Consider the following 11,833-nt stretch of genomic DNA (forward strand, 5'->3'; position numbering starts at 1 on the left):
AAGACACCAATCTTGTCTTGAATTGGGAGAAGTGCCACTTTATGGTTAATGAAGGCATCGTCTTAGGACATAAAATTTCTAAAAGAGGTATTGAAGTCGATCAGGCTAAAGTTGATGCAATCGAGAAAATGCCATACCCCACAGATATCAAAGGTATAAGAAGTTTCCTTGGTCATGTTGGTTTCTATAGAAGGTTCATTAAAAACTTCTCTAAGATTTCTAGGCCTCTTACCAATCTCTTGCAGAAGGATATTCCTTTTGTTTTTGACGATGATTGTGAGGAAGCCTTCGAAATACTTAAGAGGGCTTTGATAACTGCACCTATTGTTCAACCACCTGACTGCAACTTGCCTTTTGAGATCATGTGTGATGCTAGCGATTATGCTGTTGGTGCTGCCCTAGGGCAAAGAGTTGACAAGAAGTTGAATGTTATCCACTATGCTAGTAAACCTCTAGACAGTGCCCAAAGAAACTACGCTACTACGGAAAAGGAATTTTTAGCAGTCGTGTTTGCATATGAAAAGTTCAGGTCTTACATAGTTGATTCCAAAGTTACTATTCACATTGATCACGCTGCTATTAAGTACCTCATGGAGAAGAAAGACGCCAAACCTAGACTTATTAGATGGGTTCTCTTGCTACAAGAATTTGATTTGCACGTTGTCGACAGGAAGGGTGCTGATAACCCAGTAGCAGATAACTTGTCAAGGTTGGAGAATGTTCTTGATGGCCCACAACCTATTGATGATAGCTTTCCTGATGAGCAATTGAATGTCATCAATACTTCACGTAGTGCACCGTGGTATGCTGATTATGCAAACTATATTGTTGCCGAATATATACCACCTAGTTTCACATACCAGCAAAAGAAGTAATTCTTCTTTGACTTGAGACATTACTTCTGGGATGATCCTCACCTTTATAAGGAAGGAGTAGATGGTGTTATTAGACGTTGTGTACCTGAACATGAACAGGGACAGATCCTACAGAAGTGTCACTCCAAGGCCTATGGAGGACACCATGTGGGGGATAGAACTGCACACAAGGTATTGCAATCAGGTTTCTATTGGCCCACTCTCTTCAAGGATGCCCGTAAGTTTGTCTTGTCTTGTGACAAATGTCAAAGAATAGGTAATATTAGTAAATGTCAGGAAATGCCTATGAACTATTCACTTGTCATTGAACCATTTGATGTGTGATGCTTTGATTATATGGGACCTTTTCCAAAATCCAATGGGTATACTCATATCCTGGTTGCTATTGATTACGTCACTAAGTGGGTAGAAGCAATCCCCACTTGTAGTGCTGATCACAACGCTTCTATCAGGATGCTTAAAGAAGTTATCTTCCCTAGATTTGGAGTCCCTATATATCTAATGACCGACGGTGGTTCACATTTCATTCATGGTGCTTTCCGTAAAACGCTTGCTAAGTACGATGTCAACCATAGAATTGTGTCTCCCTATCACCCTCAGTCCAGTGGTCAAGTATAGCTAAGCAATAGAGAGATTAAACTGATTCTGCAAAAGACTGTCAACAGGTCTAGAAAGAATTGGTCTAAGAAGCTCGATGATGCACTGTGGGCTTATAGAACTGCCTATAAGAATCCCATGGGCATGTCTCCGTACAAAATGGTGTACGACAAAGCATGTCATTTACGTCTTGAGCTAGAGCATAAAGCTTATTGGGCAATCAAAGAGCTCAACTTTGATTTCAAACTTGCCGGTGAGAAGAGGATTGTAGCGACCCGACTCAAAAATGAGTCAAGGCTCTGTGTTTCTGTGCCATCCCTGGATCAGTATGCTGGCACACACAGTACATCAATGTATATATCAAAGTGCAATCACATGTAAATAGCGTAAAACTGATATATACCTTAAATATCTCAGCGGAAGCAGTCAAGGGAGTGGAGTCCCAATAAACACCAACGGCAAGTTGAGTGTAGACCGTAACCCTGAATCGTACTCTTACTCGTCGAAGAAAAATATCTGCAACATAAGATGTTGCAACCGTGTAGGTCAGCATATTGAATATTCCGGCAAGTCACATAAGAGAGGGGTGAAAAGTAATCATCTATACTATATGCATATATGGCAGGTGGGGCTATAAGTTTTTAGCGAAAAGCAAGTTTTCTCCTACATCAAGAGAGGGCTAAAAGCAAAATGTTACTACATTGTTCGTTGTTAACGAGATGGTTCCACCAACCAATTCTCGTACCCATGTTGTCAATAATACCCACATCAATATTATTATTTGTGTTGAGAATTTCAGATAACTTCAGTTCCTTTGGCTCAAGTTGTCCATGACCGTGGACACGGCTAATCGATTAGGTTTGAGTACTCTGCAGAGTTTTGCACACGTTCCCCACAAGATTTGATCGCCTCCGTGTATGTCCTCGCACTTCAGGGTGTTTGAAGACCGGATGATCAAATCATGGTCTTTCAACGGGTCCCTCTGAATCCCTGTCGGTGCCCATCCAATCCTACCGTTCGTCTACATCTGCTAGCACCGCCTGTCCAGAGTCGCCGCGTTGTCCAACCAAGCCAGAGCCCATAATGACTTGTGGGTGTGCAGGTAAGCCTTGGGTCTTCAAAATATCCGTCCGTCTCTTTGAGCCTGGGTGAAGCTTTCCGCAGGATGTCATGGCCTCTCCAGCATCCCGGGTCATCCACTGGGTTCTCCAGGGAGCCGATCAACCGTCCTTCACCCAGAGTTGCATTGCGTCCGAGGTCTTGAAAATCTTGTCTTAACCGGTCTTGATTATTTAATCCACCTTGCATCACTCGTGTTATGCACTCAACCGAAATCCCGTCTACTCAAGCATAGCAATATGAAATTTGTCGTCCCGGGGCCAAGTATCAGGGTTGTTGTGTGCCTACCACATGATACTACAATCTATACTAAAATTTCCAAGTACCTAAGCAGCATGCAATTGGGCATAGGATGGTAGAACTACGATGCATAAAACATAGGTGATAGTATGATCAAAGTGACTTGCCTGGTATTACTTGATGAAGAGAGTCGCTCTCATAATCCTGATAATTCTACTCGCCACACTCCGAGCAATCTATCGTAAACAACTAGCATTCAATAAACATTCATGCCAAAAAGGAAGAACCAAGAGAACATAAGAACAAAGCATGTCTTGGTACAAAATAACAACGTACTAAGGTTTAATAAAAAAAGATAGGGCCTTATGGTGTTGTAAAAGGTACGATGAAAGGGGTCAACTCAAAAGAGTCAAAGGATGATCAACTATCGCTATATAAGCTCGACTTGCATACACTAGGGGAGATTATCAAAAATATTGGGAGAACAACATGAATGTTGTTTGACAAATAGTATAAGGCATAAGAATTTATTTGTAGAAAGAATTTCTTGAAATGGAGCACTACAACGCAAGTTATAGAGAATTGAAGTATGAATTAAATTTGCATTCAAAAGGTCAAGAGAAGTTGAACTCAAGTACGATGGTTACGTACAAAAATATATGACATGAGTGTTTAGGGGTAAAAGGAATCAATTGAAAAGGTGGTACGATTTGCAAGATAAGATCAAATGAATGTTCGAATACAAATTTGAATCGCTCAAATTTCTAAGGTTCAAAGGTCGAAACTAATGATGCTACTGGATATAGGAGATCAATATGAGCGTGTAGAAAAAAGAATTACTAGATTTGAACTAGCGGATCAAAAGATACAAATACGTCAATATAACATTGAATCGGCTTAGAACGATGTGAACACTTTTGGGCACTAATAGATAAATCTGATTTGATCAAAATTATAAGTTGAAAAGTTAAAACTAATAATACAAACAGGAAGATTACTTTGATACGAATCCGATGCAATTGGATTTATCTAAAACGGAGCTACGGATAAAAAGATATGATCAAAAGAAGTTTGAATATGAATATGAACAAATTTCGAAATTTGAAAATTTCGAAAAGTTGATATGATAGGTTCACAGGATAGGTGGGATCAAGACGAAACTCTAGGCGTTGGTTTCATCTAATTCAGATAAACGAGTAAAAAGTTATGGCTATTTGAAAAATCAGGGCCAAGCTGTTTTACGGAATAAAAGTGCTACGTCTAAAAGAATTCTAGTACTAATGTGGAAATACGAAGACTAATTAATATATCTAATTACTCTACCGTATACTACTGTAGGAATACTAGTCTAGAAATAATAAACTACGGGAGTATAAAAAAATACGAAGAGAAATACCTTTAGAATGCAGAGTAAGAATTAATTCCAATGAGGAGACGACTTCGAGAAATCCCGCCGAAGAGAAGAAAAAATATTTTTATTTAATAAATCTAGTTAAACCAAAAGATTGATTTAACCCGAAATAGATGATTTTTGGATGCTCCTATGGATCTATATTTATAGGTGGAAGGGAGGTCTAATGGTCCATAGATAGGCAATGTGGGACTAAACATATACGTAAAGAGGAGAAAATAGAAAAAAGAGAGAAGAAGGGCCGCATGGGCAAAAAAAACTTTGGCTAGCCGCATGAGCAGTTACGGCCAGCCGTGGCCTTTGTTTTTTTTTCTCGAACAAACAAATTTTTTATTTTTTTAAAAAAAAAACAAAGAAGAAAAACGTACAAATGAAAAAGAGAGAACATTTTATATAGACATATTATATATCAAAAATTTCAGAATAAAATTTTCTAAAACATGAACATATTTTTAAAACCAAAAAAATACTTTTAAAAAAAATTATTTTTTTGCAATAACTTTAAAATGAAAAGGAATTTGAATTTCAAATAAATTGCAAATACTTAAAATTTGAATCAAGACATAGTCTCTGATTTTGGAGGGTCATTTTCCTCCTCTTGTTTGATTTTTTTTTAATCAAAGGGTTTTGAAAATATTCAAACTCAAAATTGAAAAGGGATTCAAAATAAAAAAAATTGGGAAAGTCATTTTATTCCCTCTCATTTTTTTGAGAAGTTTCAAATTCCACTCAAGTTTCAATCACTCAAACAAACAAAAAAAACAATCAATCTAATAATTATATTAACATTCCAAAATTTATAATTTTGGGATGTTACAAGGTTATTTGACATTAGCTCGCTTGATGAATGGAGAACTCAGGCATATGAGAATGCCAAGTTATTCAAAGAGAAGGTTAAGAGGTGGCATGATAAGAGGATACAAAAGCGTGAGTTCAATGTAGGTGATTATGTCTTGCTATATAACTCTCGTTTAATATTCTTTGCAGGCAAGCTTCTCTCTAAATGGGAAGGTCCCTATGTTGTTGAGGAAGTGTATCGTTCCGGTGCTATCAAGATCAACAACACGGAAGGTAATTGTCCGAGAGTGGTAAATGGGCAGAGAATCAAGCATTATATCTCAGGTACTCCCATAAATGTTGAAAGCAATATTATCAATACCATAACTCCATAAGAATACCTAAGGGATATTTATCAGCCTGTTTCAGACTCCGAAAACGAAGAGGTATGTGTTTCGGTAAGTAAACAGAGTCCAAAACTTTTCCAGTAGGAAATTTTCTCCGTTTTGGAATTTTTGAAAAAATACAAAAATTGGAAGTAGTCTGGAAAGTGCGCGAGGAGGCGACAAGCCTGCCAGGCGCGGGCCCACCCCCTGGCCGCGCCTGGGGGGCTTGTGGCCACCTCGTGCGCCTCCCGGACTCCGTTTTCGTCCGGAGTACTCCTTCTAGTCTGGAAAAAATCAATATATATATTCTCCCGTTTGGTCTGACCCTCGTATCACGCAGATTTTCCTTTGTTTTCGTTTTGAGCCTGTTTCTGTTGCAGATCTAGATCGCTATGACATCCCCAAAAGCTCCGAAGGACCAGATCTTCGAGAAGGTCATCAATCCCTACCTCACGGGAGTGCTGCAACACCCTCAATCTATCGAGATGCATGAGGGGATGTTGCACATCCGTGATGTTGAGGGTCCCAAGAAGACCGGGAGCGTGGAGACGAGGCTCGAAGCAATGGAGCAACAAGTTTTCAAGTGCCAAGGGATGGTGGAGCATGGAATCAACGCCAACCACATGATGATCATGGAGTTCACAAACAAGCACAGGATTGATGCCAATGACATTAGGAAGCACCTCTCCAGGCTCTATGACAGGATTGATCAACTCCAGGCCCAGATTTATGACCTGCAGAACCAAAACTGTGAGTATGAGAATAGATTTAAATCAATACGGTTGGCTGCAGATTTGAGGATTCCGGAGACTCGTTCATCTTTCCATGATGGAGCACCTATGCCTTGGAAGACGGAGGATCAAGCCCATGTTGCAACAGCTCCACCACCATCACCACCAAAGGAAGACAACTGAGCATGGGTATGGGCAATCCCCTTGGCTTGTGCCAAGCTTGGGGGAGTTGCCCCGGTATCGTATCACCATCACATCTTTTGCCTTTACCTTTGTTTTAGTTTTCCTTTTTAGTTTTCTCTTTCTCTAGTAGATTAAAAGTCTTAGTGTTTTAGTCTTGAGTTTTGCTTTGTGTCACCCCCGATGTATTCGAGCTCGTGAGCCATATAATAAAGAGTGTCTTAGTTGAAGGGCTTTGCCTCTTGCCATGATCAATAGAGTGAGAAAAGAACAAAAGCATGAAAGATCATGTAATGATCTTATGGGAAGTGATGGCCTCACATATAAAAAGAATGATGATTGAGACTTGTTGAGGGTAGACAATAGACCTTGGTCATCGTTGCAATTAATAGGAAGTGATAAATAAGGAGAGGTTGACATATTAATATATCATCTTTGACACCATCTATGATTGTGAACACTCACTAAACTATTGCTTGCCTAGAAGTAGATGTTGGACAAGGAAGACAACATAATGAATTGTGTTTGCTTGGTTCCGAACAATGTTATATGATTAGAGATCCCTTATCATGTGACGATTGCTTCCACCTCATATTAGCCAAAAAACCCGCACTAAGTAGAGATACTACTTGTGCATCCATAAACCTTCAACCCAGTTTTGCCATGAGAGTCCACCATACCTACCTATGGATTGAATAAGATCCTTCAAGTAGGTTGTCATCGGTGCAAGCAATAAAAATTGCTCTCCAATATGTATGATCTATTAGTGTGTGGAAAATAATCTTTGTACGAAACTGTGATGAGGAAGACATAAAAGCGACAGACTGCATAATAAAGTTCTTTATCACAAGAGGCAATATAAAGTGACGTTCCTCCGCACTAAGAGGACACGCATCCAAACCTCAAAAGCGCATGACAACCTCTGCTTCCCTCTACGAAGGGCCTATCTTGTACCTTTACTTTTTGCCCTTGAAAGAGTCATGGTGATCTTCACCAATTCCTTATTCCGCCTTTATCTTGGCTAACGTCATATGCTTGGGAAAGATCTATATTCATATGTCAACTTGGAAGTAAGTATTCATGGATTATTATTGTTGACATTACCCTTGAGGTAAGTAGTTGGGAGGCAAAACTATAAGCCCCTATCTTTCTCGGTGTCCAGCTGAAACTTTGATCTCATGAGACCACGTGAGTTGTAGAAATTGTAGAGAACGAAAGGATGATTGAGTATGTGGATTTTCTTTACAAGCTCTTATTTGACTCTTTCTGATATTGTGATATATTGCAATTGCTTCAATGACTAAAGGCTATCGGTTGTTACTTCTCGGTAAGGTTCTTGACTCATGCTTTACTTTGTGAAGGAATTGTCATTTTAGCGTGAGATATTATATGTTGGTATTGTTGTTCTGATCATGATCTTGATGCATGCATGTTCGTATCTTGTTTTGTCGACACCTCTCTCCCTAAACATGTGGACATATTTATTGAGCTAGACTTTCGCTTGAGGACAAGCGAGGTCTAAGCTTGGGGGAGTTGATACGTCCATTTTGCATCATGTTTTCATGTTGATATTTATCGCTTCTTGGGCTGTTATTTCACATCACGGTACAATACTTATGCCTTTTCTCTCTTATTTTGCAAGGTTTACATGAAGAGGGAGAATGCTGGCAGCTGGAATTCTGGCCTGAAATTGGAGCAAGTTTGAGATACCTATTCTACGCAACTCCAAACACCGTAAAAATCAACGAGGATTTTTTTCCGGATTTATAAAAAAATACTGGGCCGAAGAAGCGCCAGAGGGGCGCCAGCAGGTGGCCACAAGCCTGCTAGGCGCGGCCACCCCCTGGACGCGCCTAGTGGGCTTGTGGGCAGCCTGCTGGCCCACTGGCCCCCCTCTTCTGCTATATGAAGGGTTTTGTCCAGAAAAAAATCAGGGAGGAGCTTTTTCGTGGATTCGCCGCCGCCACGAGGCGGAACTTGAGCAGAACCAATCTAGAGCTTCGGCAGGACGATCCTGCCAGGGAAACTTCCCTCCCGGAGGGGGAAATCGTCGCCATCGTCATCACCAACACTCCTCTCATCGAAGGGGACTCGTCACCATCAACATCTTCATTAGCACCATCTCATCTCCAAACCCTAGTTCATCTCTTGTAACCAATCTCCGTCTCGCGACTCCGATTAGTACTTGTAAGGTTGCTAGTAGTGTTGATTACTCTTTGTAATTGATGCTAGTTGGATTACTTGGTGGAAGAGTTTATGTTTAGATCCTTGATGCTACTCATTACCTCTCTGGTCATGAATATGATTATGCTTTGTGAGTAGTTACTTTTGTTCCTGAGGACATGGGATAAGTCATGCTAATAGTAGTCATGTAAATTTGGTATTCGTTCGGTATTTTGATGTGTTGCATGTTGTTTTTCCTCTAGTGGTGTTATGTGAACGTCGACTACATAACACTTCACCATTATTTGGGTCTAATGGAAGGCATTGGGAAGTAGTAAGTAGATGATGGGTTGCTAGAGTGACAGAAGCTTAAATCCTAGTTTATGCGTTGCTCCGTAAGGGGCTTATATGGATCCACTAGTTTAATGCTATGGTTAGACTTTGTCTTAATTCTTCTTTCGTAGTTGCGGATGCTTGCGAGAGGGGTTAATCATAAGTGGGATTCTTGTCCAACTAAGGGCAGTACCCAAGCGCTGGTCCACCCACATATCAAACTATCAAAGTAACGAACGTGAATCATATGAACATGATGAAAACTAGCATGACAGAAATTCCCGTGTGTACTCGGGAGCGTTTTTCCTCCTATAAGACTTTGTCCAGGCTTGTCCCTTGCTACAAAAGGGATTGGGCCACTTTGATGCACCGTTGCTACTTTTGTTACTTGTTGCTTTCTACGAATCATCTCACCACACAATCACTTGTTACCGACAATTTCAGTGCTTGCAGAATTTACCATGCTGAAAACCACTTGTCAGATCGTTCTGCTCCTCGTTGGGTTCGATACTCTTACTTATTGAAAGGACTACGATTGATCCCCTATACTTGTGGGTCATCAACTACCAGCACTTGGTTTCTGTAGTGTCTTTTTGGACCAACCGTAGAACATTTATTTGCCTCCATGATACATAAGGAAGTTTCCCTCTATGGTTAGCAGCGATATTTTTTGTCTTTGGGCTCGCCACATTTTCTCTGCTAGCCACTTATCTTCACCAATGTATTATTTTTAAAATAGTAATGTGGTCATCTTGTAGGCACCAATATATTATTTTCTCTGCTAGCCACATTTTTTCTCACCATGAAACGTATATACCCCCGTCCTGGTATCTTTGGCACGGGAGGGAGAGGGGGCAGAGGTGGTAACTCACACATTGTAGACCTGCTAACTTATGTGCTTCGGTCCTGATAACTTTGGTGAGGGGGTGGTGAAATATACACATGGTAACTTTAATGTTAGTAGCAGGGTAACTTCAATTCATAGCCTGATAACTTATGTACCCCAGTTATGGTAACTTTTGGCAACACGCGGGGGGTGGGGTGGTGATGAAATTGTTGGGGAACATTGCATGGGAAACAAAAAATTTCCTACGCACACGAAGACCTATCATGGTGATGTCCATCTATGAGAGGAGATTTGGATCTACGTAACCTTGTAGATCGCACAGCAGGAAGCGTTAAGAAATGCGGTTGATGTAGTGGAACATCTTCACGTCCGTCGAACCGTCCCACGAACCGTCCCACTATCTGTCCCACAATCCGTTTCGATCTAGTGCCGAACGGACGACACCTCCGTGTTCAACACACGTACAGCTCGACGATGATCTCGGCCTTCTTGATCCAGCAAGCAAGACGGAGAACTAGATGAGTTCCCCGGCAGCGTGACGGCGCTCCGGTGGTGGTTGATAACCCACAAGTATAGGGGATCACAACAGTTTTCGAGGGTTGATTCGACACGAGGGGAAGCCAAAGAATATTCTCGAGTATTAGTAGTTGAGTTGTCAATTCAACCACACCTAAAAGACTTAGTATCTGCAGCAAAGTATTAATAGCAAGGTAGTGTAATAGCAATAGTAGCAACGGTAACAGTAGCAATAGTGACAACAGTAGCAGTAACAGTAGCAGCAGTGACAGCAGTAGCGACAAAGTAACGTAGCAAGGACCAGTAGGAAAAGACTCGTAGGCATTGGATCGGTGATGGATAATTATGCTGGATGATATTCATCATGCAACAGTTATAACGTGGAGATATATGTAACTAGCTCCAGTTCGTCAATGTAATGTAGGCATGCATTCCGTATATAGTCTTACGTGCTTAGGGAAAAGAACTTGTATGACATCTATTGTCCATCCCTCCCATGGCAGCGGGGTCCTAATGGAAACTACGTGATATTAAGGTTCTCCTTTTAATAGAGAACCGGAACAAAGCATTAGCACCTAGTGAATACATGAACTCCTCATACTATGGTCATCTCTGGGAGTGGTTCCGGCTATTGTCACTCCGGGGTTGCCGGGTCATAACACATAGTAGGTGGCTACAACTTGCAAGATAGGATCAAGAACACACATATATTTATGACAACATAATAGGTTCAGATCTGAAATCATGGCATTCGGGCCCTAGTGACAAGCATTAAGCATGGCAAAGTAGTAGCAACAGCAATCTGAGAACATATTGGATACTAGGGATCAATCCCCACCAAAACTAACTCAATTACATGATAGATCTCATCCAACCCATCACCGTCCAGCAAGCCTACGATGAGATTACTCACGAACGGTGAAGAGCATCATGGAATTGGCGATGAAGGAAGGTTGGTGATGACGATGGCGACGATCTCCCCTCTCCGGAGCCCAGAACGAACTCCAGATCTGCCCTCCAGAGGAAGAACAGGTGGTGGCGGCGCCTCCATATCGTAAAACACGATGAACTCTTCTTCTTGATTTTTTTTCCGGACGAAAGGGACTAAATAGAGCAGGAGTTGGCGGTGGTGGAGCTCCGTGGGCCCCACAAGCCTGTTAGGCGCGACCAGGGGGGCCCGCGCCTGGTGGGCTTGTGGGCTCCTCGCTCCACTCCTCCGGTTGATTCTTGCGCCAGTATTTTTTATATATTCCACAAAAAATCCTCGTAAATTTCCAGGTCATTCCGAGAACTTTTATTTCTGTGCAAAAACAACACCATGGCAATTCTGCACAAAACAGCGTTAGTCCGGGTTAGTTCCATTCAAATCATGCAAATTAGAGTCCAAAACAAGGGCAAAAGAGTTTGGAAAAGTAGATACGATGGAGACGTGTCAGTGGTGATGATCTACTCCTGCAAGGCTCCGCCCAAGCTCCGCAGAAATGCGATCTAGAGGTAAAACTTTGTGGTCTAGGGTTGAGTTGCACGTGGCAAAAGTTCTCTCAAATCAGCCCTAAAACACCACTATATATAGGAGGGAGGGGGAGGGCTAGCCTTGAGGGACAAACCCTCAAGGTGCGCCGGCCAAGGGGAGGAGGAGGACTCATCCTCCAATTGGT

Source organism: Hordeum vulgare, chromosome 4H, assembly GCF_904849725.1.
Source record: "Hordeum vulgare subsp. vulgare chromosome 4H, MorexV3_pseudomolecules_assembly, whole genome shotgun sequence".
Lineage (NCBI taxonomy): Eukaryota > Viridiplantae > Streptophyta > Magnoliopsida > Poales > Poaceae > Hordeum > Hordeum vulgare.